We start from the raw sequence: 27,390 nt of genomic DNA on the forward strand, positions 1-27,390 counted from the left end.
TTTCTGGTCATATGGAATGAAGTTTCACTTTTCAGAGACCACACACTACCCATCACCGATGTCACCATGAAAGTGATAAGGGTGAAATCCAACTCGAATTGTGAAGTGAGAGCTTCACTTTTCGCTACTCCTGAGGGCTTCTTGACCAGCTTTTCGTTTGGAAACTTCATGGCATAGTGTCCCAACTCATGACAATGAAAACATTTAATCTTTGATAATTCCTTCTTCTTGTTTCTTGACTAGAATCTGATTTGGAATGGGATGACTTCCCTTTCCTTTTCTTAGTCTTTCTAGCTAAGGCACAATTCTCCTCATCATCATGTTTGGATGTGGATCCATCTTTGGTGTTCTACTGAATCTCTTCTTGTACCAATTCAGACCATAAATGCTCCCACTCAGGTAGCTTCTCCCTCCCATTAACCAAATCCTAGTAGTTGTGCCAGCTCTTGGGAAGGCCTAGAAGTTCTAGGTTAACCAGATCATCTTCAACAACTATAACAGAAACACTTCCATGCTCATCCTAATATTAGGTGAGCTTGGTCAAGTACTTTGGTATTGTGTCGCCCTTCACCATCTTGATTTTCCTAAGCTTGTCCTTCAGTGCTAGATTCTTATGGTCACCGCTATTCTGAAATAGGTTTGTCAAAGCGTTCCACATTACATATGGAGTCTCCTTCCCATGGAGGTTCAATAAAATATGATCTTGATCTCATTCTATTATGATCCTTCTCGCCTTTGAAACACATTTCCTTCGCTCTGGCAGATCTTCAACATCAATTGCTCAAGGCTTAGGAATGTCTTTGTCTATGAATTCCTTCAACTCGTTGTCTTCCAACACTGCCTCCATCCTATCCTTCCAAGATATATAATTTGAACTACCCTCAAGGGAATATTCAAGTCTCAATCCATAGAAAGATGTTATGTTGGCTCTGAAGAATGATACACCAAATTTGATTTCACCTGCAAAAGAAATCTCGTATTCTCCTCTTCTAGAGTGATTTATGCTTTGATACCATGTAGAAATTCCTTGTATATTCAAACTGCTAATTGTAATTTACTAAAACAATAGACTTGAATCTACTCTACTCATCAACGAAAACAATTAAACAATAGCAAAACCATGAATCATACTGTTATCACCCCAAGAAACTCTCCAAGGTTGTATCTCAGAGATTCTCAGGAACATTACAAACTAAACAAAATGTTGGAAATGGATGAATGGAAGGAATGATGCATATTCAAGCCAGATAACCACTTCTACTATGCTTAACCCCAGACATGGGTGAACACCCCCAGACTAGAAGGCTTTAGACCACCAATTACCCACAGTTTAAGGAATAAGTGAAGATGGAGAATACTAACCACACTAGCAGATACACAAGACCATGTGATGGCCGGCTGCAACCAGTAAAAAGGTCTGCAAATCTATTTCCTAAGGCACATACAGGATGACAGCTCTCTGGCACTAAAATAACAGAAACCTGCATAACACACTCAATGATACATACTAGATTCTAACACAGAGGTGGGATGACAGCCCCTCAAATGCTAAATATCAAGAGCACATGAAAAATGCATGACAGGAATAGCCCAGAACAGAGAAGAAGTGGAAAGTGAGCAATTAACAGCAAAAGAAGCTTGTATTAGTTGAAAATGAAGACCAAACACTGCAGGTGTCACAGTAGTTACAGTCTCCAGAAGTTGAACCTTACATCAAAACAACAACCATCAACCCTAATTACATCTCATTTTTGGGTATATATAGAGTTTGTTTACAAAGATATTCTGTTGTTCTATGTGTGGAGGGGTAGTAATGGACCACCGACCACCTTAATTCTCTGATGGATTCTCTACTACACTCTGCTTGCTTTAATGAACAAAATTGACCTTTTGAGATACTTTGCTGTCCTTCTCGAGCAGATGGAGTGTTCACTGAAAGAAGCTCCATAACTGGTAAATGCCTTTAACTACTCGGGGTTTCTACTTTCCTTCCTTGGCTGTGCTGTCTCTTGAATGAGGTAGTTGAAGATTTAATGCAAACAGTACCAGGACTGGTTATGCTTGTCCTTCGAATGCACAGATAAACTAAGGAGCTTGGACTTCTTGGTGGGCAGAAGAACTGAATGGAAGAACGAGTCTGACCGTTGGATTGTGTAATTGAACAATGGAGATCAGTTTACGGAAGCTATCGGGAGACATGAGATCGAGATGGAAGAGGGTCGTTGGATCTCATATGGTCAGATCCAATGGTGATCGTGGGCAGAAGCTACGCGGGAGATAACGAGCGGGGGATGAGCGAATGGCGGTAAGCGATATATTTTGCATCGCCTTTGGAGATGTGGCGGTAAATATACAAACCCGCGTGATCACAATAGGAGGGCGACACATGGCGGATGTGACGGGCAGCAAACTGCTTTCCCCGTGGGTTAATGCACGTGCAGGTTTTGGCAACGAGGGCAGCGAATACTGTCGGATCATGCGGCAAATGATCAGACAACGGAGGTTACAAGCACATGTTTTTTGATTGATGTGACAGGGAAAGACTTTGTGGGTAGCGCTTTTTGCGTAGGTGAGGTTATATGGGTAAAGCCTTAGCACTGAGGGGCTAGATGGAAGAGGGGCTTACACAGGGTTTTGGGAGAAAAATTAGAGATGAAGGGGTTAAGGGAGAATAAGGAGAATGAAGGGGAAGCGAGGAATGGACTAATGCGAGCCTCCTTTAAGCACAAAACAGCACGTCCAAGCTGTCCTTGACCCTCAAATGTTGAACTATATAGCATAGCTAACACTAGCTCATTCTGGGGATGAGATCCTCCCTGTGAGGTCTCAAGAACCTGCAGACCAATGCCTTTCTTATGAAAAACAAATTAACAAAATTCCTATTGTTCCATTGGGCATGGAGTCTACTTTTCTTACACTAAACTGATAAAACAAAATATTTACAACTTTAAGGCCAAAAGACCTTAAACAACATAATTTTTCAGAAAACGCCCATTAACTGGGCCATCAAAAACTACTTCTCCCCTCATACTTTTCAATATGAAGGTGTAGTTCCCTTGAATATGAGAGATGATAAAAGGCCCTGTCCAGAAAGCATCAAACTTCCCATGATTTCCCTTCTTTTCTTTCAATGGATCTCACTTCAGCACCAAATCTCCAACTTGAAAATTATCTGTTTTTGTCTTCCTGTCAAAAGAATCCTTGATATTTTTTTGATGTGCTGCAGCCTTTTCAACTAGCTGTTCTCTGATTTGATGTAGCTCTACTAAATCAGTGATCCTATTTTCCATGACTTCTCCCTCACTATGTTCTTTTTGTAGGAACTTTGCCAAAGGGAGATTTAATTGGATTGGGAATACAACTCAGTGCCATACACCAACTTGAATGGAGAATTCCATGTGGATTTCTTAATGGTCACTCTGTCAGCCTATAGTGCATATTTGAGTTTGGAATGCCAATTCTTTTTGTTATCCTCCAGCAGCTTTTTGATTATCTGTTAGGGTCCCACCCTAACCCCCTTATTTATGTCATGGGATCACGTCATAGTCAAGAGTCAATAAAGCCCATATTAATATTTGTAAGTGGTTAACCCGCAATTAATGACGGGACCACAGTTAGTTGCAAATGGGCGGTAGTATTAGATAGATGGTAAATGGGCTATAGTATTAGATAGATGGTATTAATAAAACCCACGATATTGGCCCGTGTATTGCATGTATGAGTCATATATAAAGGATAGAGACTCCCTGCGAGGAGTATCGTGTCTTGTTTTGTAATCGAGATTTGCTCTGTTGGAGGTTTCCCCCTCGAAGAGGCCTGTGAACATTTCTCTCTGAATAATAAAATCATTGCTATTCTGTGTTCTGGGTATATTTTCATCGCATATTCTATGTTCTCGGTATCTTTTCTTCGCAAATTCTATGTTTGGGTATTGCTATGCAGGTTAAGAGCATAACAAGTGGTATCAGAGCACTTTCCAGGGCTCGGTGGGATCTCCAAATTTTAGAAAATTTTTTCTTTTGGCTAGAGACGTGTTCCGGCGTCTTTAAACCACGGGATCTGTCGTTAAGCGCATAAACCTGCGGATTTGGGGAGGCTTGCACGCAGGAAATACAAGAGGTGGTCACGTCTGTTGGACTCCCTTGTAACCCCTGTGGGTACCCCTTCGAGTAGTAGTGCATTAGACAGAACCGCGCACGGACTGTCTTCCACGTACCCTCTGGGTATATAGGAAGCCCCCTAGCTCCCTTGAAACCTCGCCATAGATAAACCTTCGGCCGTCTTGTGGCTACAGTACACCGAGAACAGCACTCGGAGAGATTACTCGCCCGTACAATAGGGTAGTCGGGTTGTACGGCTAAGGGTACGGTCGATCCTCCTTAGTTAGAGCCCTGAAACATTGGGCCGAGTACTACTGTCAGACCCTTATGTATATTGCGATCTGTAGCACCTGACACTCCCCAAGACCATAGTTCCCTTTCTATCGGGGGATCACACATCATCTATTCCAGATTAGCAGCAGCAGTTGTTCCACCATTCAGATCTCTCAGATCCACCATATCGGATATTCCAGATCAGCAGCAGCAGTTGTTCCACCATTCAGATCTCTCAGATCCACCAGATTGGAGTAGTTGTGAAGGGTTCCTGTACCTGGATATAATTTTCGCAGGACTTTTGGCGGCATTGACATTTTGAGGATTTGGTGACTGCAGTATTGATCAGGAAGGAGTAAAACTCCGTTAGGAGTTTTCCAAAAAGAAAAAAAAAGTCTGAGATCTTCCGAGGCGCTTATTGGTGACCTAGCCCATCAGTATCAGGACGACGAGCTGAGCAAGGTGGTACCATTCAATTTCTTAGTAAAAATTTTTAGGCGGTCCCAATTTTTCATCAGGTTGGTGTATGGTAGAAACTCGCGCTCAAGCGATGGCCAATGAAAGGATCGACAAAATTGAAAACCATGTGCACTCCCTCCAAACTGCGGTGAACAAGATCGAACTGGAGCTCCAAGGAATGAGTAACCAGATACAACTTGAGCTTAAAGGAATAAGTAACCAGATACAGGAGGCACTCCCAAAGGGCAAGGAGCCAGCCCACGAGGAGGCATATAATGGCCATGAATACCATGAGGGTGAGTCTAGCCACTCTCCTCACGTTTGGTACTCCCATCCACCACCCAGTCAGTGACCTCCCAAGTTGGATATGCATAAATTTGATGGTTCTCACACGTCCGCATGGCTAGCACAAATGGAGCAGTATTTCCAATTGAATCATATCATAGATGAGGGGACTAAGCTTATGGTGGGCACCATGTACTTGGACAATGAACGATGGCAATGGAAGGAATGGCATCAGCGTTGCAATGGACATTTTCAGAATTGGGCCCAATTTGCCAAAACTCTTCGCAGTCGCTTTGAACAGGAAGACTCTTTTTTGGGGCGTCTCACTAAGCTCTGACAGATGGGTACAGTGGAGGAATATATTACTGCTTTTGAAGCCTTAGCCTTCCGCACTAAGGGTCTCATAGATGAATTCTACATGGAATGCTTTATCAGCGGTCTTAAAGAAGCCATCAAAGCTCAGGTTCTACTCCACCACCCTCCCACGTGGACAGAGGCTTGCGAGGTAGCCCGTAAGGTGGAACGTGCATTAACAGCCCAATCCAGCTGCCCCAACTTCACCACTAAAGGTCGTCCCTCACAGGCTCCCAATATGACTCAGACACTTAAGATTCAAAAGGTGTCACCTGCGGAAATGGCCGAAAGAAGGAAGCAAGGACTATGTTACTACTGTGATGAAAAATATTCCCCGGGTCATAAATGCAAAGAGCACAAGTTTTTTCAAATAGATGCCACTGACTACAGCTCCACCGAGGAAGATCCACCACTTGAGGAACCGGAGGCGATCGAAGAAGATAAGCAAAAGGAGATTGTATCTGATGAACCAATTATTTCGCTAAATGCATTGGCAGGAATTTCTTCCCCTCAAACTCTCAAAATCAGGGGTTTTCTTAAACATCGCCCAGTAGTAGTCTTGATTGATAGTGGAAGTACCCATAATTTCATCCACCAAAAGATCGCTGAAGCAGCACATTGTTTCGTCCGGGCAGTTTCTAACTTCCAAGTCCAGATTGCAGATGGGGGCACAATGAAATGTGAAGGTCGCTGTGAAAATGTCAAAATTCAAATGGGGGATTATCAATTGAAAACCCACATGTTTGCAATACACATGGGGGGTTGCGACATTATCTTAGGCGCGGAATGGCTCCGCACTCTTGGGCCAATCACAATGGATTTCCAGGAGTTATATATGAGTTTTAAGCAGAACAACTCCACACATACCCTCCGGGAACTACAGGCGGGAGCCCCCTCTATCATCAGCTCGCATAGGATGGAAAAATTGTTAAAAAAGGGCCATCATGGAGTGGCAGCTCAATTTAATGCCATCCAGGTAGTAGACACCATGTCTCCACCAATTCATCCTGAGATGCAACAGATTTTAAATAAACATCGAACGGTCTTTGACAAGCCTCATGAGCTTCCACCCTCGCGAGGGGAACATGATCATAGCATCACATTGGTTCCAGGGGCCCAACCCCCAAATGTACGGCCATACAGATATTCGTTCACCCAAAAGAATGAAATAGAAAAAATCATCAAGGAATTGTTGGAAGCAGGTGTCATTCGTCCCAACATTAGTCCTTATTCATCTCCAGTGGTCATGGTCCTCAAGAAAGATGGGGAGTGGCGGATGTGTCCCGACTTCAGGGCCCTCAATAAGTTAACAGTCAAAGATAAATTTCCCATCCCAGTGGTTGACGATTTGCTGGACGAACTCAATGGGGCTCAATTCTTCACTAAGTTGGATCTTCGCTCAGGCTACCACCAAATTCGCATGAAGGAAGTCGACATTCCCAAGACAACTTTCAGAACTCATGAAGGCCATTATGAGTTCCTGGTCATGCCATTTGGTCTCTGTAATGCCCCCTCTACTTTTCAGAGCCTTATGAATCACCTCCTCAAACCATATCTCAGAAAATTTGTCCTTGTCTTCTTCGATGACATCCTCATCTATAGTGGCACTTGGGCGGCACATCTTCATCATGTAGATCTACTCTTGCAATTGCTCCGCACGCATAAATTATTTGTCAAGATGTCTAAGTGTTCGTTTGGCATGGAAGAAGTTGAGTATTTGGGCCACATTGTGGGGCGTGAAGGTGTCAAGGTGGACCCAAAAAAGATCCAGGCAATGTAAGAATGGCCTCAACCTAAGACCTTGAAAAGCTTGAGAGGATTTTTGGGTCTCACAGGCTATTATCGTAAATTTGTCCGCAACTATGGCCGCATAGCGAAACCCCTAACGCAACTCCTAAAGAAAAATTCCTTCTTCTGGAACGAAGAAGCACAACAGGCATTTACCGCTCTCAAAACCGCCATGTGTTCCACTCCTGTCTTAGCACTACCGGACTTCACCAAATCATTTGTCATTGAATGTGATGCTTCGGGAACAGGTATTGGAGCGGTCTTAATGCAGGAAGGGCGACCATTGGCCTTCACCAGCCAACAACTAAGTGGGAGGAATCTGGGCCAATCTACCTACGAGAAGGAAATGATGGCCATCTTACATGCAGTCGAGACCTGGCGACCTTACTTGTTGGGGCGACGTTTCCAAATCCGCACAGATCATCACAGTCTTAAATATTTTTTGGAGCAACGCCTATCTTCCCCACAACAAAATAAATGGTTAGCCAAAATGCTGGGATATGATTATGAGATCATTTACAAGAAAGGGAAAGACAACAGGGTAGCAGATGCATTGTCGCGCCAATTTAAGGAGGAAAGTACTCTGCTCGCAATTTCCCTCCCCATTCCAGACTGGATTGAAGAGGCTCGCAGGGAATGGTTTTCACATCCCGGGCTCTCCCAACTCATTTCTCAATTGCAGGTAGATCCTAATTCCAGCAAGGGCTACTCGTCGCAAAATGATATTCTTCGCTACAAGGACAGAGTCATAATATCACCAACCTCCACCCTCAAAAGTCGCATTTTGGCAGAATTGCACTCATCTCCCATTGCAGGACATTCGGGATTTCAGAAGACATATGCTCGCACCAGAAGATCATTTTTTTGGGCCGGCATGAAACAGAACATCCTTACTTTCGTAGCAGAATGTGACGTCTGTCAATGCCAAAAAGGGGAAACCGTCAACACACCAGGCACATTACAACCATTGCCCATTCCGGCGTCAATTTGGACGGAGGTCTCCATGGATTTCATTACAGGTCTTCCAAAGTCTGGGAACAAGTCAGTCATCATGGTGGTTGTGGACCGACTGTCGAAGTATGCTCATTTCTGCGCCCTACCCCAACCATTCACACCCACTTTGGTTGCTCAAACTTTCATGGATCAGATCTTCAAATTGCATGGCATGCCCACTTCTATAGTGTCCGACCGCGACCCAATCTTCACCAGTAATTTTTGGCAGGAGCTCTTCAGAATACAAGGCACTCAACTCAAACTCAGTACTTCATATCATCCGCAAACAGATGGTCAAACCGAAGCCGTCAACAAATGTCTAGAAACCTACCTTAGGTGTTTCACTTCGAGCAAAATACAACACCTTCGAATCGGGAAATAATCAAAAATCATGGAAAATTAGCCCACTGGGCGAACATTAGCCCCTAAAATTTTCCATGGGTGTTTCGGACAGCGGTTACCTCTGGCGGAATGGTGGTATAACACCAACTATCATGCCACCACCAAAATGACTCCCTATGAAGCAGTCTATGGACAACTTCCGCCTTCCCCTACTTCTTATCTCACGGGGTGCTCCAAAGTACAAGCCATGGATCAACTCCTACAACACCGCGCAACCATGCTTGCCCATCTACGCGAGAATCTTCATCAAGCTCAGAACCGTATGAAGCAACAGGCTGACCAACATCGCTCAGAGCGCCAATTTCAAGAAGGGGATCAGGTCTTTTTGAGGCTGCAACCATATAAGCAAACATCACTCAAAGACAAGGGTTGTCAAAAGCTCTCTCCAAAATTCTACGGACCATACCAAGTACTTCAGCGCATTAGAGAAGTGGCTTACAAGTTGGCTTTGCCACCTACAGCAAAAATCCACCCAGTTTTCCATGTATCGTGCCTCAAGAAAGTGATTGGGAACAATTGCCGAGTTCAAACCAGTCTACCTGAATTGGACGAAGAAGGGTCAATCTGGCTTCAACCTGAACAGGTTCTAGACACACGAGACAAGCACCTGCGCGGCCGCATGCTGAAGGAGGTCCTCGTCAAATGGAAAGACACCTCTCCGGAAGATGCAACTTGGGAACCAGCCACTATTCTTCAGCAGTTTCCGCAGCTTCAGCCTTGAGGACAAGGCTAGTCTTAAGGGGGAGGGCATGTTAGGGTCCCACCCTAACCCCCTTATTTATGTCATGGGATCACGTCATAGTCAAGAGTCAATAAAGCCCATATTAATATTTGTAAGTGGTTAACCTGCAATTAATGACGGGACCACAGTTAGTTGCAAATGGCGGGTAGTATTAGATAGATGGTAAATGGGTGGTAGTATTAGATAGATGGTATTAATAAAACCCACGATATTGGCCTGTGGTATTGCATGTATGAGTCATATATAAAGGATAGAGACTCCCTGCGAGGAGTATCGTGTCTTGTTTTGTAATCGAGCTCTGCTCTGTTGGAGGTTGCCCCCTCGAAGAGGCATGTGAACATTTATCTCTGAATAATAAAATCATTGCTATTATGTGTTCTGGGTATATTTTCATCGCATATTCTGTGTTCTCGGTATCTTTTCTTCGCAAATTCTATGTTTGGGTATTGCTTTGCAGGTTAAGAGCATAACATTATCCTTATCAGGCTTTTGTTAGAGGATTCTGCTAGACCATTTCCTTGGGGATAATATGAGGTGGAATGAACAAGTTTAATACCCATTGAATTGCACATATCCACCAAAACTTTTGCTCTGAAGGCTGCTGCATTGTCTGTGACTAATTTATGTGGACAACCAAATCTGGTAAAGATATTTTCAATTAAAAACTTCATGACCACATTATGATCAACCTTCCTGGTAGGGATTGCTTCAATCCACTTAGTAAAATAATCAGTGGCTACTAATATCCATCTGTGCTGGCCACTAGAATGTGGATTGATCTCTCCAATGAAATCCAAATCCCACTACTGAAAACGTACTTTTGCATGTATTGGTTTTAGGGGCAGGGACTTCAACTGCGGCTTTCATTCAAATATTTGGCACCTGTCACAAGATTTAACAAATGAAAATACATCAGGAAATAAGGAGGGCCAGTAATATCCTGCTCTGAGGATTTTATGGGTTGTAGTCTTCCAATAATGGTGCCCTCCACACATGCTAGAATGAAACTGTTGCATGACTTCTATTGACTGTTCTTTGTCCAGACACCTCAAAAGCACTCTGGATGGATCCCTCCAGTAGAGCAAATTTTTGTTAATGCAATATTTAGCTGCTCTAAGCTTGATAGTTCTGGCTTGACTTTGAGTAAGTCTTGGAGGAATTTCTAGCTTCAACAAGAATTTAATTATTGCAGAATACCAATCACAAAAAGCTAGATTTTTGGCCACCGACTGCTTTCTCTCTGGTTCAGCTGCTTCCTCTTCTTCATTTTTCTGATCAATTTCTGTAATTGTGCACAGGAAATTTATATCCAATGATCTGCAATTTTCTTCAGCCAATAACTTGGCAAGACCCTGACCTCTGACCAGCTTCGTGGGCCTTAACTCTATATTAAATTCAATCAACTTTGCAATCCATTTAGCCCTTCTTCCATCAGCATAAGGCTGTGTTAAGACATCTTTTATTGCAGCAGACGATACATATGCAATTATCTTGGAACGCAGAATGTAAAATCTGAAAGCCTTCAAAGATTTGATAAGAGAATATGCTTGTTTTTTCATAATGTCATACCTTAGTTCAACATCCCTTAAGTTTTTGCTAAAAATGCCACTGGACGCTCTGAACCTTCTTCATCTGCTTGCAATAAAACTGCTACAAGGGTGTCTTCAGAGGCAAATGACAATATATGGAACTCCTTGCTGTAATCTGGACTACTTAGAGTGGGAGCTTCCATAATGGCTTTTTTAATAGACTCAAATGACTTTCTTGCTACATCAGCCCACTTGACCTCTGACCCTTTCTTCAACATGGAGGTAATATGCTTCACCAGTTCTGCAAAATTTGGTATAAATCTCCTCACAAAATTTATTTTTCCCAGAAGGGACTGGATATACTTCTTTGATATCGAGACCAACAGGGTCTTTATTGTTTTTACTCTTTCTAGGTCAATTTGGACACCTGCAACAAAAACAACATGTTCCAACAGCTTGCCTTCTTCTAAAGAAAATTGTGATTTTTTAGGATTGACTGAAATCCCAAACCTTTTGCACTTCAGGAATACTTTCTTTAAATGCAGCAAATGGTCTTGATGGCTGCTGGAGTATACTGTTATGTCATCTAGGTAGATTAGGACAAATTTATACTTATCTCCTACAAATGCTATATCCATAGCTCTCTGAAAGGTTGCTCCAGCATTCATCAACCCAAAAGGCATCTTCGCATACATAAAAGTTCCCCAAGGAGTGGTGAATGCAGTCTTCTCTTGGTCATTTGGATGCACAACAATATGATTAAACCATAAAAATCCATCCAAGAAAGACATCACTTTGGCTCCTGAGACTTTTTGCAGTAAATGCTCCATCTTGGGTAGGGGACAATTGTCTTTCTTAGAGCATTTGTTTAAGTTTCTGAAATCAACACACAGTCTGATTTCTCCACTTTTCTTCTTTACTACCACCAAGTTTGCTACCCATTTTGAATATCTGAGAGGGACTATGATTTTGGTAGCTAGCAACTTTTTGATTTCTTTTTCAATCAGAGGAAGAAGCATAAGATTTATTGGTTTAGGCTTCTGTTTGAAAGGTATGGTATCTTTCTCTAGAGGAATTTTATGCTGAATAATCTTTTTATCATAGGTTTTTAGGTCACTATACTCCCAGGCAAAGACATCAACAAATTGCTTCGTTAATTTGCAGTATTCAGAACTCTGGTCAGCAGATAGATGAGTGGACAAATTTATCTATCTTGGCTGACCTGGACTCCCTATATCATGCTTACAGACTGTAGATTGATCGTCTTTTTGGGCAACCTTGTAAGGCACATCATTATGGTCAAACAATCTTTCTAGAGGAATTAAACCCTTAAGAATATGATTGTTGGGAATCTGGACAATGCTATCTTTGCTAATTTTATTTGTAAGCTAGGATTGAGGGCTTTCTTGCAAGGCTTCATTTTCTTGGTCAATTTGCATTTCGGAAAAATCATCAAGGACTTGCAGAAACCTATTTATTTCATCATCATCTTCAAAAACCTTCCAATGCTGGACATTATCAGGCAAGGATGGTCTATACTTCATTTGGACTTCATAAACTAGTCTGGGAGGAATGGGAGGGATAAACAGACTAGCAGACACAGCAAGGGAATCAACAAGCTGATTTTTGGCTCTAGGGATATATGAAATACAGAAATTATCAAAGGAATCTTTGAGTCTCCATACCTCATCTCTGTATGCTTTCAGCCTTGGGTGCTTAGCTTGAAATGTCTTATTTACTTTCTGAATGATCAAATCAGCATCTCCAAACACCTTTAGGTTCTTGATTCCTCTATATTTAGCTGCATTAAGGCCCAATATCAGAGCCTCGTACTCTGCTATATTGTTTGTGACTGGAAAAGCCAGCTTGAAAGACAGATAAGTTCTTTCTTGTTCTGGAGATACCAGCACCACCCCTGCTCCTGGAGTCTCCCTGGAACATGCTCCATCAAAGAACATCTCCCAAACTTGACTTCCTTGCTCTTATTAGGCCTGAACTGGTTTCCTAATCTGCATTGAGGCCTTCTGGGATTCTTCTATTTAAAGGATACATGCTCCAAAATCAGTGTCCACGGCATATATGGGATGATTAGTAGGATTATTCTCATCACTGATGATGTATGCCAATTGTGCTTCTCTGTACAATCTCCTGGTTTCCCCTCCAAAAACTGGGATAGTGGCATAAGATAGATCATTCTGTAATGTCTCGCTTAATCTCTTAATCCATCCTCTAGACAACAACATGCCAAATTTGGGAGGGACATCTGCTACCACAATATCCATCATCATACTCTTCATGGGCAGCTGAGTTAAGGTAATGGCCAGGTCTTTGATTAATCATAGGCATTTCACCTTTTTTGAATCAAAAGAGAATAAATCATGATATGGTCTAGTGATATCAAGGCCTAACTATTCCATGACAGCTTTAGGAATCAAATTGTGGCTAGCCCCTGTCTCTAGTAGGCAATTATGGAGGATTTTGTCATGAATGGTCAAGGAGACATAAAATGATGGAGAATTATTATCAGCATGTTCAATCATGGGGCTAAGCACAACAACAGGCTTATCATCTTGCAAATTGACAGAGTCAGTGGAGGTTTGTGTGGTTTCCAGCTCAAGAGCTTCAAGGATAGGCTTTCTAAACACTTTACTCTTTACCAACTCTACTTAAGGCACAAATATTTTTAATTTCTGGACTTCTGACTCAAAGCTAAAAGAGGAAGGTAACTTATTAGAACCTCTTACCTCTTGAACTAGAGCTTTGAGGATGACTGGATTAGCTGCTGGTCTTCTTTGCCTAATATTCTGTGACTCTGTTTGGACAGCAGCTCTTTGGGCAAGACTCTCCTTGACATTTTTTGCATTTGACCTCAGATTATATCTTCGCTGCTCCTCAGTTTGTAGAACAGCCTCTCTGTCCCACTCCTGACTGTCTTGTTCCTATAGCAATGATTCTTCATATGCAACCAATGTCAAAAATGCAGCACTGCCTTTATCTTCCATGCAGTGAATTTCATCCTCATCTTCAAACTGTTCCTCCTCCAAGACTACATTTTGGAAAGGAGCTTTAACCTTTTGTTTTTCATTTGTTTCTTTACCCCTCTGAATAATTTGCAACTATTCATTTACTCTTCTGAATGGATTTGAATTTCTTGGAGCAAATGTGTTCTGCTGCCTTGTCTTTCTTGAATTATGCTCAACCTTCAACCTAGATATCTCTGCAGCCAATGACTCTATCATATTAGTCATTTTTTCTAATTTAGGTTTTAAAGATGAGGCAGAGGAAGAAGAAGCCTCACTTCTCTGCCTTCTTCTGTCAGTATGACCTTTTAGCTTTTCTACAGCCATAATATTAGATTCTACTTCTAGGGCTGCATCTTGCATATCTGCTAGAGTGGCACATCTTCTTTCTCTTAGCAATAGGCAGAAATCAAAGTCAAAATCATAGGCATAAGTGGGTTTGGCAGAGGTGGGGGTAGGCTTTACCTCAACTAGTATCTTACTATACATACGATTGAATCTTTTATTAAAATCAGGCAATGATTCACCATTTTCCCTCTTTAGATTACCAAACTCAGTATGATAATATAGCAAGTCTTTTTTATCTCCCCAGTGCTTCAAAAATGCTTCATCTAATGCTTCAATATCAGCAATAGATTTAGGGGCTAGTTCTCTAAACCAGTTTCTGGCCTCACCATCAAGGCTCTGAATAAAAACTCTCATCCACACATCATTTTCACTTATGTCTAAGTTATCAGCATAACTATAAAAATCCTCAAGGTGTTCTTCTACTGTTACTCCCTCTGTGCCAGTGAACTTAGGCATATATTTTTGATATTCTCTAGCAGGCATGGCATTCCAAGGAGCAGGGAAGACCAAGGGTCCATACCTAGTAGCAATAATTCTTTCCATCTTCGTAGGTGCTTGCTGACCTATCATGATTGGGATATGTGGAAGGATACTGGCAGATTGAATGGTAGGAAGTGATGTTATGGATGGCAGAGACAAAGGGATGTTATGGGCTGTATGGGAAGCTTTCTTTGGACTGAGATTCAAAGGGGAACTAACTGAACAAGGAGTTGTATGAATCTCTGAAAGAAGTTCCTCACTAGTAATACTAGGCTCAATATCTTCAAATTGTATATTCTCAGCTATAACCTTATCTTTTAGAGATGCATGAGTTTTCTTAGGCTTACTTGATCCTGACGCCCCTTTTTGTGATGTTTTCTTTGATTTAACAATCTTCTCAGGGTCAGGCACTGGTTCAGCTGGTGATTTCTGATGATTTCTTTGAGTATGTCTCACAAACTGAGCCAGAACTTCAATGTGGAGTCACCAAAGGTTGGTCTTCCTCCAGTGGAGTCACCAGATAGATGATTACAACCAGAGATGTGCCCAGACCTTGTCTATCATCAAAATATGGAACTGTGTCACCTCCCAGGGAAGCTGAGCTTCAATATTCGTTCCCCGGCAACGACGCCAATTAATGTTATCACCCCAAGAAACTCTCCTAGGTTGTATCTCAGAGATGCTCGGGAACATTACAAACTCAACAAAATGTTGGAAATGGATGAATGGCTTGAATATGCATCATTCCTTCCATTCATCCATTTCCAACATTTCGTTGAGTTTGTAATGTTCCCTAGCATCTCTGAGATACAACCTAGGAGAGTTTCTTGGGGTGATAACACATACAAGAGAAATAATTCAATCAACACATTACATAATGATTTCCTAGGGAAAGCCACAGCTAGAAATCCTTGTTATATGTATATTTCATTACTCAAAAATATGACAATATTAGAATGCTTTGCTCAAAATAATGTAAACGTTGAAACGGAAACTGATACTGTTACCCGTTTTGTAGAGATAGCAAAAAAGTGACCCGATTTTGAAAAGGGGTGATGCAGAACACACATGTTTTTTTTAGAGCATAGTTTTTGGCACTTTATTTTTTTTTTATTTTTTTTATGTACATTGCGTTTTAAAATGGTAGTGATTTTCACGCTGATTTAAAAAAAGTTTTAAAAGACCTATTTTATGACTTTAACTTTTCTAATGTATGAAATGTAAATAATTATTTTGTAAATTTAATAATTTTGGAAGTGGTCTTCTTCTTCATATTTATTTATTTATTTTTGTGAGGTCTTTATTGATTTGCATATTTAAAGAAGAAGGTCGATATTTTGCATCTTCGATATTTTACATATTTATATATCGTTAATTAAATTTTCAATCCAAATGAAAAAATTGTCTCTGAAAAACAAATATAAAATTATATATAGAAAAAGACAAAAATAAAAAATAAAAAATGTTAAAAAAAAATTATCTTATAAACCATAAAACAATTTGGAAAAAAAACAAAATTATATATATATATATATATATATTAAATCGATAAAAATTGAGAAATTAAAAAATAAAACATTAGCAAAAATTAGAAAAAAAAATTAAAAACAAATTAGTTTAAAAAAAAAATAGAAAATTAATGAAAAAAAAATTAAAAAAACTAGTAAAAGTAATATTAAAAAAAATGTTAAAAAAATTTATCTCACAACACATAAAAGAATTTGGAAAACAAAAAAACTATATATATATATATATATATATATATATATATATATATATTAAGTAAGTAAAAATAGAGAAATTTAAAAAAAAACATTAGCAAAAACTGGGAAAAAACACAAAAATAAATTCAAATTAAAAAAAAAAAAAAAAAAATGCATATTTTTTTATTATAAAAAAAAGTACTTATTTTTTATTAAACATACATATTTCATTGAAAAAAAAATATTAAAATTTATTTTCTTTTTTAAACAATCTTTTTTATTATTAAAAAAAATTATAATTCTTTTAAAACAATTTTTATTTTTTTTATTTAAAAATACAAATTATTAAACCTACCTTTTATATTTAAATAAATAAATAAACCTACATTTTATATTAAAAAAAAAAAAAAAATTAAAATTTACATTTCTTTTTTTTGAACGATTTTTTTAAAAATAAAAATAAAATTTACATTCTTTTTTTAAACAATTTTTTTATTTTTATTAAAATGAATATATAACTTTTTTTTTAAATAAAAAATATAAATAATAAAAAATATTTTATTTTTTTTTAAACCAATTTAATTTTTTAAATTTAAAATCTACAAAATTATTAAAAAAAAAATTAATTTAAAAATTAAAAAAATTTAAAAATTAACATTGTTTAAAAAATTAGCGGTGGTCCTCTAACCCCCAGCCGCCCCCCGGCCCCCCGTGGTGGCACTGCCATGGGCGGAGGGGCCTGCAGGCAGGCCCTCCGCCCACAGCCACGCCACCATGGGCGGCCGGAGGGCGGCGGTCGATTCCCGGAATCAACGACCCGCCCCCGACCGCCCGTGTTGGCGCTGCTGTGGACGGAGGGGCCTGCACGCAGGCCCTCCGCCCACGGCCGCTCCACCACGGGCTGTCGGGGGGTAGAGGACCACCGGTAATTTTTTTTTTCTAATAAAAAAAAACCAATGTTAATTTTTAAATTTTTAAAAAATTAAATTAAATTTTTTTTTTTTTAATAATTTTGAAAATTTTAAATTAAAAAAAAATTAATTTGGTTTAAAAAAAATTAAAATATTTTTTATTATTTATATTTTTAAATAAAAACAAAAAATTTGTTTTAAAAAAAAAATTATAATTTTTTTTAATAAGAATAAAATGTTTAAAGAAAATGTAAATTTTTTTTTTCTTAATAAAAAAAAAAATTGCTTAAAAAAATTATAATTTTTTTTAATAATAAAAAAGATTGTTTAAAAAAAAAATAATATAATATGTATGTTTAATAAAAAATAATTACAATTTTTTTTTAATAAAAAATGCGCATTTTTTTTGTTTTTATTTCTTATAATTTGAATTTATTTTTTTGTTTTTTTTAATATTAATTTTACTAGTTTTTTAATTTTTTTTGTTAATTTTTTTGTTTTTTTTTTTAAATTAGTTTTTTTTTTTTTTCCCAATTTTTGCTAATTTTTTTCCTTTTTTTAAATTTTTAATTACTTATATATATATATATATATATATATATATTTATTGTTTTTCCAAATTTTTTTATGGTTTGTGAGATAATTTTTTTTTAACATTTTTTATTTTTATTTTTATTTTTGTCTTTTATATATATTTTTATATTTGTTTTTTAAGTAATCAACATTTTAGTTTTAACTTTAGTAGTTTTAGATCTAGTTTGTTTTTAATTTTAATTTTTAATTTTTGTGTTTTTTCTTAATTTTTTTTTTTTTTTAATTTTTCAATTTTCACCTACTTAATTTTTTTTTAAATGTTTTTTTTTTTTCTTTTCCATTTTTTTTTCTGGGCAATTTTTTTTATGGTTTACAAGATAACTCTTTTTCTTTTTTTTTCTCCATTTTTTTTAAATATTTTTTTTACTATTTAATTGTTTATAGTTTTTTTTTAGTTTTTTAAATTCTTATCATTAATTTTGTTTTTTTTACATTTTTATGATTGGTTTTTTTATTTTTTATTTTTTATTTTTAATTTTTTAATTTTTTTTATGTTTTGCTTTTAGTATATATTTTAATCTATGTTTTATTATTTTTTTAAAACTTTTTTTGTGTTTTTTCATTGTTTTAATTATTTATTTATTTATTTAATTTTATGTTTTCATTATTTTTTAAAATTTAATGTTTTCCGGGGTCATGATAAAATATTTTACGCCATTATTTCAAAATGTTGAAATTTTACTTTTGAAAAAAAAAGTGCTCTCCCAGCATCAACACTTTTCGTTCTGACGGTGTTTTTTGGATAATTTTTGCGCAAAAAATTGGTTTTCACCGCCATTTTTAAAACATGTTGAAAATTTACCCAAGAAAAAAAAGGTGTTATTCTAGCATCAACACTTTTCATTTTTAGCACTGTTTTTGATGTTTTTTTGGGGTTTTTTGGCCAGAGTTCCCGTTTTGAGTTTATAGTTCCCATTTCAAAGTTTACATTGTTTCAAGCTTGAGCAACCTCTGCACTATCTTTATCTATCTCATTGCTTCCTAGAAATTCCCATGCCAATACTAACCAAATTTTGGCTTACTTGTCCCTATTTAATTACAATTTTTCCTTAGTAATTGGCCCCCTATTAATTAGGTCAATTCCTCAATATGAATTGTACAATCCTCATAGGCCTTCCTATGACTGCATGAACCACATGTACAATTCAGATGATTATACAACTGATAGTACATTGTTCCTGAACTCCAATCTCAACTTGGTAACTCTCAGATCTGAAATGCATGATTTATTTATGAGTGAATCATTAGTTAGTTGGTTGAGCACATGAAGCAACACCCCACTGTCTAACCTCCTATTAGTTCCTCCATTAGTTGGAACTATTTTAACTGGATTTAACTAAGTTAAACTGAATTAATTAATTACAACTCAAAATAAACTCAACCACAACTCTACATGACTATAGTTACACACTAAACTCGAATTAACTGAGCCAAATAAGTCAAGTGAACTTAGTTGACTCATAAAAGTTGTATTGTGATGTGGAATTACAATTTTATTCCTAATTTAATTCAAGGACAAAATTAAATTAGGATTTTCTTGTTGCATTTTCAACATTGATTCTCTTAGCAAGGAAACCAAGACAAAAACATTAAGGCAGCATGGGTTGCATTTTCTACAAGGAGGGGGACTGCTAAGGAATCGTGGAGAAAAAGGGAAGTTAGTTGTGGAAAAAAGGGGAGGACCCAAAGATTACTCATGGATGGATACATGTACTCTCTAGAGGGGTGTGGAAGAGAAAGTGGCATTTAGAATTTTTGTAGTAGAGGCAGGAAAAGATCATCACGAACTACATTGTAGAGTGCTAGAGAAGGGTAAAAACTAATTGAGGGAATCTCTTAAAAAATTATTCAGAAAAAGGTTTACAAAGAGAGAATTTTCTTGTCTTAGGTATGAAGGCAAGAAGAACTCCTGGTATTCTGGCTCAGTTGCACATTTTTTGAAGGCTTCCCTCTTAAGGCATTCCACCTCAAGCTTTGGATATGGCTCGAGGGTGACAACTACATGTAATAGTGGTTGTAGCTTGTCTATTTTGGGTGGAGAGTTGAAGTCTCACTCTCAGTTAGATCACTTCTGTACTAAATAAAATAAGTGTTTTTATGCTCTTTATTCACCATAAAATCATGTTTACAATTCTTGTTTGAAATGGAATTATTAATGCATGAGACCTGACTGTGATATTACTATATATAAGATTGACTATTCTTTTGTGATTATTTTAAAATTCACTGGAACAACATGTGTTGAGGTTAGTTATGTTCTAGTAGAAATTAGTATGGAGATCCTTCCTTATTGCAGTGACATGATTATGTTGATTGCAAGATCCAACTAGCATTGCTTACGTGGTTGTGTGGTATTACTGATGAGTTATTCCTCTCTGGTCCTTAATGACATTTTTATTTTATATGATAGCCTTCTCCAAATATTCAGTAATATATACTTTGGTTCTAAGTCTATATTTTCTGTTAAAAAGAGCTCAAGTGAGAGTCAACCTTTTGTTTCAGTGTTGCAAATGGCACTGCTTCATAAGCTTGAATGGCTTGATTTAGGTACATGCACTTCACACAATGTTGCATCTCTGCTATACACATGATGATGTGAATCTCTCCATGTTGGGTGTTATATTTTGTCTGTAGTCTCGGTGTTAGAATGATGTGATAAATCTGTGTTTGAATGGCTAGTTACAGTCATGGTGTGTGACTAGATTTGTTCTCTATCAGTGTGAATATATATATATATATATATATATTTGTGTGTGTGTGTGTTTTCCTCCGATAGTAACTCTATGGAAGCTCCTTCATAAATCTCAGGATCATGAACTTGTTTTGACTTCAAGTTCAAGTTAGCATATCAAAGATCCCTCTCTCTTCACTGGTATGTTGGTTTATGTATTTCATTTGGAAGTGCTCTAAGCCTTTTAATAATACAAACCTAGGTTCTCGGGTCAGTATTTTTACTTTCTCCAAGTTTAGGGCTGAGAGGGCCTTGCTCTCCTTATTATAGATAAGATTACTTTAGAAGCTAGAGGACTTGGATTTATACTTCTTAGATGGCCCTGATATTTCCCTTAAGCCATAAGCATGATGGGAGTTTGTTCGTATATGGACATTTACTCCCTTGTATGCTTATGGTTAGATGTATGGGTTCTGGTATGTTGATTAACCATTAATAGAGACCATAGACCTTTGAGAGTCTGAATGGATGTCTATAGATGAATGGAAAACTCGCTATATTATGTCTTTTATTTCTTCCATTAGGAAATCAAAGATGGTGAGACTATTATAAGCTCATGAGGGATGGCACCAATAGGTGCTTTAGGAGACCTTATTGGCAATAATAAAGCTCTGGTGCAGATCCAAGCTATTACAGACAATCATGACCTCGACTAAGCGTATGTAACTGAATGCATAACACAGTGTGGGAGGAAGACCATTTCTCTTATCCTTAGCCTCTTAATCTTATCCACGATATTGGATGACCACCAAGAGTTAGAAATTTTATGATAAACAATTAGGAATAAGAAAAAGAGATCAATGACCAATGAGAAACATCAGATGACATTAGCTAGAAGCTACATCTAGGAAGCCCCAAAATTTCCATGCAAAGTAGAGGCTGAGTTGACTTAGCATGGAGCTACCGTGGTCAAGTCGACAAGGTGAATAAGGTTGGGGTGGGATATATTCCTCGTATTGGTTAGTGGAAGGGGGACCAAAAACCATGTGGAAGGTTTTTCGCAATGAAAAAGGGTTGAAGATGGGCCCACTTTAATGGAGAAACTAGTGTAGCAAGAGACAAGAATTTCTTTGTCTTGGAGGCCATCTCTCATAGGTGGAAATGTGTAGCACTCAAGGGAGAGTTAGGCTAACTCAATTTTGGGATACCATGGTAGGGTCAAGGACGCCAGAGTAGTTAAGTGAGGGGTGAGTTGGTGGACCAATAGGGAGTATTGACTGTGTAGGGAAACGAAACTGCTAAGTTAATTGAGCATAGATGCTATTTCCCAGAAGAATAAAGAAAAGTGCATATTGAAAGGAGTAGGATAGCGTATCTTCAGGCTATGGTGGCATACATGTGAGCTTGAATATTTATCCATTAGCACAAGGGAAGATCCACATTACAATTCAACATAGAATACCAAACCTAGATCATTCATAGGTGCACAAGAGAGGAAGGGTCGGGTAACAAAATTTGAGAGATGGGAAACATTTTTGTCAATATGCGATCTAGAAATTGACTGTTGACACATCAGAGTGGAAGGTATTTCTCTGACCTTCCAGGGAAGTTTCTAAGTGATAAGGGTCAGGATAATGGACCCGGGTACTAAGGAATTTAACAATATTTGACGAACCATCAATATGGATTAATAAATGTATATATATATGTGGATATAATTTATTAATTATGGATAGCACGGGAAAGTGTGGAGACCCAACCCATGAATGAGTCAATAGTTAATACACCCAAGTCAAGTGGCATTGAGATATTGGTTAGGACTGCAATGTGGATTCCATGTAGAATAGTGGTGGAGTGGCACCTTTTGATTCGAGAGAAACTAAATGGCAATAAATTTGATCCAAGGGTCAGATTGGTGTAAAATTTATATCACAGGAACTATCTTGACAAGATGAACACAATAGTGATGTCTAATTGAGGTTTTACATTAGCTGAAAATTTCAAAATTTTCAGACCCATTTCCATAATGATAGTTCAAATCTTGGGTCAGCACAATAACCACCTCCTTCTAATATGTGATTTAGTGGGGATTATGAGGGGGTGTGTTACACAATGGTATTAGAGCATCTAGGTTCAACACTTGGACTGGATGGGTTCTATCATGGACAAGTGATGGGAGGGTTCATGTAAAGGGGTTCATTCTGATATTTAGAAAACTAAGTGAAAAACTATTTAGGTCTTAAATTTGGTCTATGAATGAATGATTATATGCATGATTGACATCATTACCATGTGATTACGTAGCATGGTACTAATGCATGAATCCATGGATCTAGGGAGGAGCTCATTGTGAGTGTAATAATTGAATGTAAGCATGATGGAATCTTACTCATAGAATTTGATATCTATTGCACAACAACTACAATGATGGTTTACATGTTATTTGGATAAATGCCTTGGCAAAGCATGAGCTTGCTAGCTTACACCTTGAAGGTTTGGACAACTAGTGGTTGTGACCTTGGATGTCTGTCATTTTCTTTAATAATGTAGAATACCTATAGGGAAGTGATTTAATTGTAGCATACCATCACTGTTGGTTTGAAGATGTGATCTTGTTTGCTTGAAACAATTATATTCATGAGGTTTGAAGGATTTGGGGAAAATTCCCTACATGATGTGTATTTTGTATAACATTGCTTGGTTCAGTGAATGGTAAGCATATGTATTATATGCTACTTTGGATGTGGAAATCCCATGGAATGTATGTTGTAGGAGGCTAAGAATCCTGGTAGAGGCTGATTTTTACCAGTATGTTGATGTTATATTCCACCTTATAATGTTGATTCTACTTGGTGAGTGTTTTCCCATACGTAGAGGTGTCCAGTGTGGCACTGCAAATGGGTGAATATATATATATATATATATATATATATATATATATATATATATATATATATATATATATATATATATCCATTGATTGTGAAACTATCTGTACACGTTTAATATTTTGTACAAATTCGAAAAGTTAAAAGTGTTAAAGTGATATGAATATGATTGTATGTTGTTATTGGCCTTGAATAAAGAGGATGATAGTAATAAATATTGATGTGTCAAATGGTTCGATTACTAACTTTGGTATAAGGGCCATATTTGAATTGTTTTTTGTGTCTTGGTACAAAGACTGAGGGAAATTAATTAGTTGATATATGCATGTGCATGTAGAAATTCTTGTTTTGACAAATTTTGTTGGGATATATATTCCCTAAATATTAGATATGTGACAAATGTGTAAATTGAGGCATGTGTTCAGTTGCAAGGAAGCATGCTTGGTACACCAGGTCATGGAAATGGGAATATATTTTTATACCTGTTAATGCACTAATAGTTGAGTGTATGTGGCAACACATAGCAAGACAAATTGGCAAAAAAATGAAACATGTATCATAGCATGGTGCAGTAGGTTATGGACCAATTCCAATGAGAATGAGAAAGACTTACATCCCTCCAAATGAAGAGAACCTTCAGTAATTTGGAGGTTTAGCTTGAGGATTTGGAAGATGAGTTAAATATTTGCAGGTTGGAACATAGAAAACTCAATAGGAAACAAAAAGAATTGGTCAAATGGAATGTTGAAATCTAAATAAAGTTGTGATAAATGACATATCAAAATGAATCCTCAAAAAGGAAAAATGGTAGTGGCACGAAGAGACCTAATGAAGTTGAAAAGGAGAAGATGATATTCTATTTTTGGTGCTATGGAGAAGAGGATCTAAGAAAGGATTCTCCCCACAGGAGGAAGAAGAAATAAATTAGCCCCTACGAGCCACATGGACATGAATCAATGATGCAAGATGTTAAGAAGGAGGAGGGGAATTCCCTCAAGCTCCTTGACATATGTGCATGTTGAATATATCCCATGTGAACCTTTGTTGAATATAAGACTTCATGATTGTTGTGAGCCTTATAAAGAATTTTTGAAATAATTTTGGTATATTAATATGCATATCTACATGTATACATATGCGCATTGTATGATTGCCATAAGTTCCATGAACATTGGACTCAAGGGGTTAAAATTTAAAATTTTGGGGTTTGTTTCATATTAATGCATATAACTAGTAGTTTTAATTTATTGTTTTCATGATTGATATAATTTTCATTTTATATTTGTACAAGGCCATGTTATTTTGTGTGTGCTTTCGTTTATGATTGTGATCATGGATTTTATCATCTTTTGCGACGTCACGTATTATTTTGTGTCTTGTATTGATTATTGATGTTATGACAGGACTTTGATTTATATGCTTGGGGCTTAGGGGCCTGTTGTAGCCACTACAACACCCCTCCAAAAATTTTCCCATGTCTTGATTTTGGAGCTTACCTTCTGTCCACAAGGACCTATATTACTCTCTCACCAAGTATTATGTCTGATGTTGAAGACTTATCTTTGGATGTAGATATTATGATAACTTATCTTGGTCTTAACTAACCATTTTATAACACAAACCTTTCCTTCCCTGATCTTGCACTAGTTGTTAGCCTTCCCTCTTGGAACTGCACAATCCTCTGGCTCTGGAAATTGCACTAAGCCTTGAGGATTAAAACTGTGCAATCTTGGAAGGCAGGAAGTCACTGAGCTAAGCTTCCTCCTTCAGTCAAAAAATGTGTAATGCACTATGGCAAGGAACTGCACAATCCCTTAATTGCATAGTCCTAGCTGATTGTGTGAAGTGGCATTTTCCTAGAAAAGGTTAAGTTGTCATCCCTAGAAAATAGGAGTTTCCAAATTAATGTTCAGTTAAGTCCATTAAGTTTTTAATTATGACTTTCATTCAAGTGGCGTTTTTTTCCTTGATTTTAGGCATATGTGTCAGAAACCCTAACTTGACTAGATATATATGATAGACACCTCTAGAGCTCATTTTCACATTGGATCTTGAAGCTCTAACATTCCTAGCAAGATCATGGAGCTTTCAAATAAGTTTGTAGTGCTTTTCTAGGTAAGTTTTACATGTGTCACTTTTGTCACTTTTGCTTCTATGAGTCCTATTTTTCCTATTTATTTTTATAGTAGGTAGTGTTTTAACTAGTATTAGGTTGTACAAGTGTTGGTTCAGTCCTTCCTTCACATTTTCTAAGTTTCGCATTAACTTCTTGATTTTTTCTCACCAATAGCTGTCATTGCTGGGTCACTTAATGAAATTTCATTTTTCCTTTTGCATGTTTGTTTTTGGCACTTAGTTTTCACTGATCTATCTTCCCCTTAGCCTCGCCTAGTTCTTTCCTGCACCAACACTCATATATGATATCTTTCTCTCTCTCCTGGGAATATTTGCGCAAGCATGGCCAACAAAATGTCATTCTCAACTGCTCAATTCACATTCTCTGGGCTCAAGCTTCATTTTCGGCCTCTAGTACTATGTGATGCATAATCACTAGCCTACCCAACTGTGCATTTCCACAGTGCCAAGCCCCATCCCTTAGCCCTCACCACTGAGACTATGAAATGTTCAATATCTTCCTTTAGTCTGCTTGACTCGTACTCCACATTACGCTATCTCAAGCTTGTTGTTGTTACATTGTATGTTGAGACTATGCAATGCACAGTTCATGAGATCAGTCTCTCACCCTCAGTCTAGAAATTTTGCAATCTTTCCCTTCAGTCTCTATGTTTTTGTCTTGATCTTGAAAAATAGATTTTTTTTCTTGAGTTTATTGTCTTTTTCAAGAGTGCATCTTGTGAAACAGGTAGTGAAACTTTTTAGGTTATCTATCTCTTCAATTGTTGGAATCATGGCACCAAAGATATTTTCGTCCAAAGACACCACATAGAGAAGCACCAGCGAAGCAGTTGAAAGCACCCTGGTCACCATGCCTGTTTTCTGAGACACTTAAATATTCATTGAGAAAGATTCAAACATAAAATGGCACACAGTAAAATATGCTTTTATCAGAACTAATTACAAAGCATATTTTGAAGGTATACATTTTTATATCAATGTCTATAAGTCAAGATTCCGTAATATTGTGTGCAAGTATCTAGTTTTCCCTTATGTAGATGTGATGAAGTGGATCTTGTTGCATATTGACACAAAGAGAATGATCGTCAGCAGTGACAGTGAAAAAAGGCTTGCCTCATTGATGGAACATGATTTGCCAGACGTTTACATGAATTCGCACTTCTACACAATCACCAGCTACCTGAGCACTAAATTTGTCATCAAATGTTGGGTGAAAGAGCCATCCAAATTTTGAAAGATGCCCAAGAACACATACTAAACCAAATATATCATAAAATCATTCCTGTACTTGATAGTTCTATGTTTCTGAATCTATGGTCAAAAGAGTATTGAGACCTTACCTAAAGCCTAGGAATTCTTACTACATCAGGTGGTAAATGATGGGAAAGAATTCAATTGTTTTGATTTGTTGGATAAATAGTTAAAGTTCCATTTAAACAATGCCAAGAACCGTCCCAAGGGTAAGAAGTCCAAATTATACATGTTTGCATACTTGTGGGATGCAATATGTGCTCATAATTCTTTTCTTGGCATCAATTGGAATTAGTCACTAAAGGAATATCCTATCCACATTTACTGCAAAGTTTTGTTAGAGTGAAGTTATAGGGGAGTAATGGAGAAGTTGACTGATCACTTCCTCATACCACTATACAATATTACCTTTGAGTAATATACACCTTGCATGTCCTAAGAGACAATGGAACCAGTAGTGGAA

The 27,390-nt window shown here is 37.5% G+C and overlaps 1 pseudogene; it reads left to right on the forward strand.

Moving 5' to 3' along the window:
• The window catches only part of LOC149257707 (UDP-glucuronic acid decarboxylase 4 pseudogene), a 34,295-nt pseudogene extending 16,890 nt beyond the window's left edge, over nt 1-17,405 (forward strand).
• The last annotated feature ends 9,985 nt before the right edge of the window (nt 17,406-27,390 follow it).

This window comes from Pinus tabuliformis, chromosome 6 (genome assembly GCF_031772625.1).
Source record: "Pinus tabuliformis cultivar Carrire ecotype Pingquan chromosome 6, CPIR1, whole genome shotgun sequence".
Taxonomy (NCBI): Eukaryota; Viridiplantae; Streptophyta; class Pinopsida; order Pinales; family Pinaceae; genus Pinus; species Pinus tabuliformis.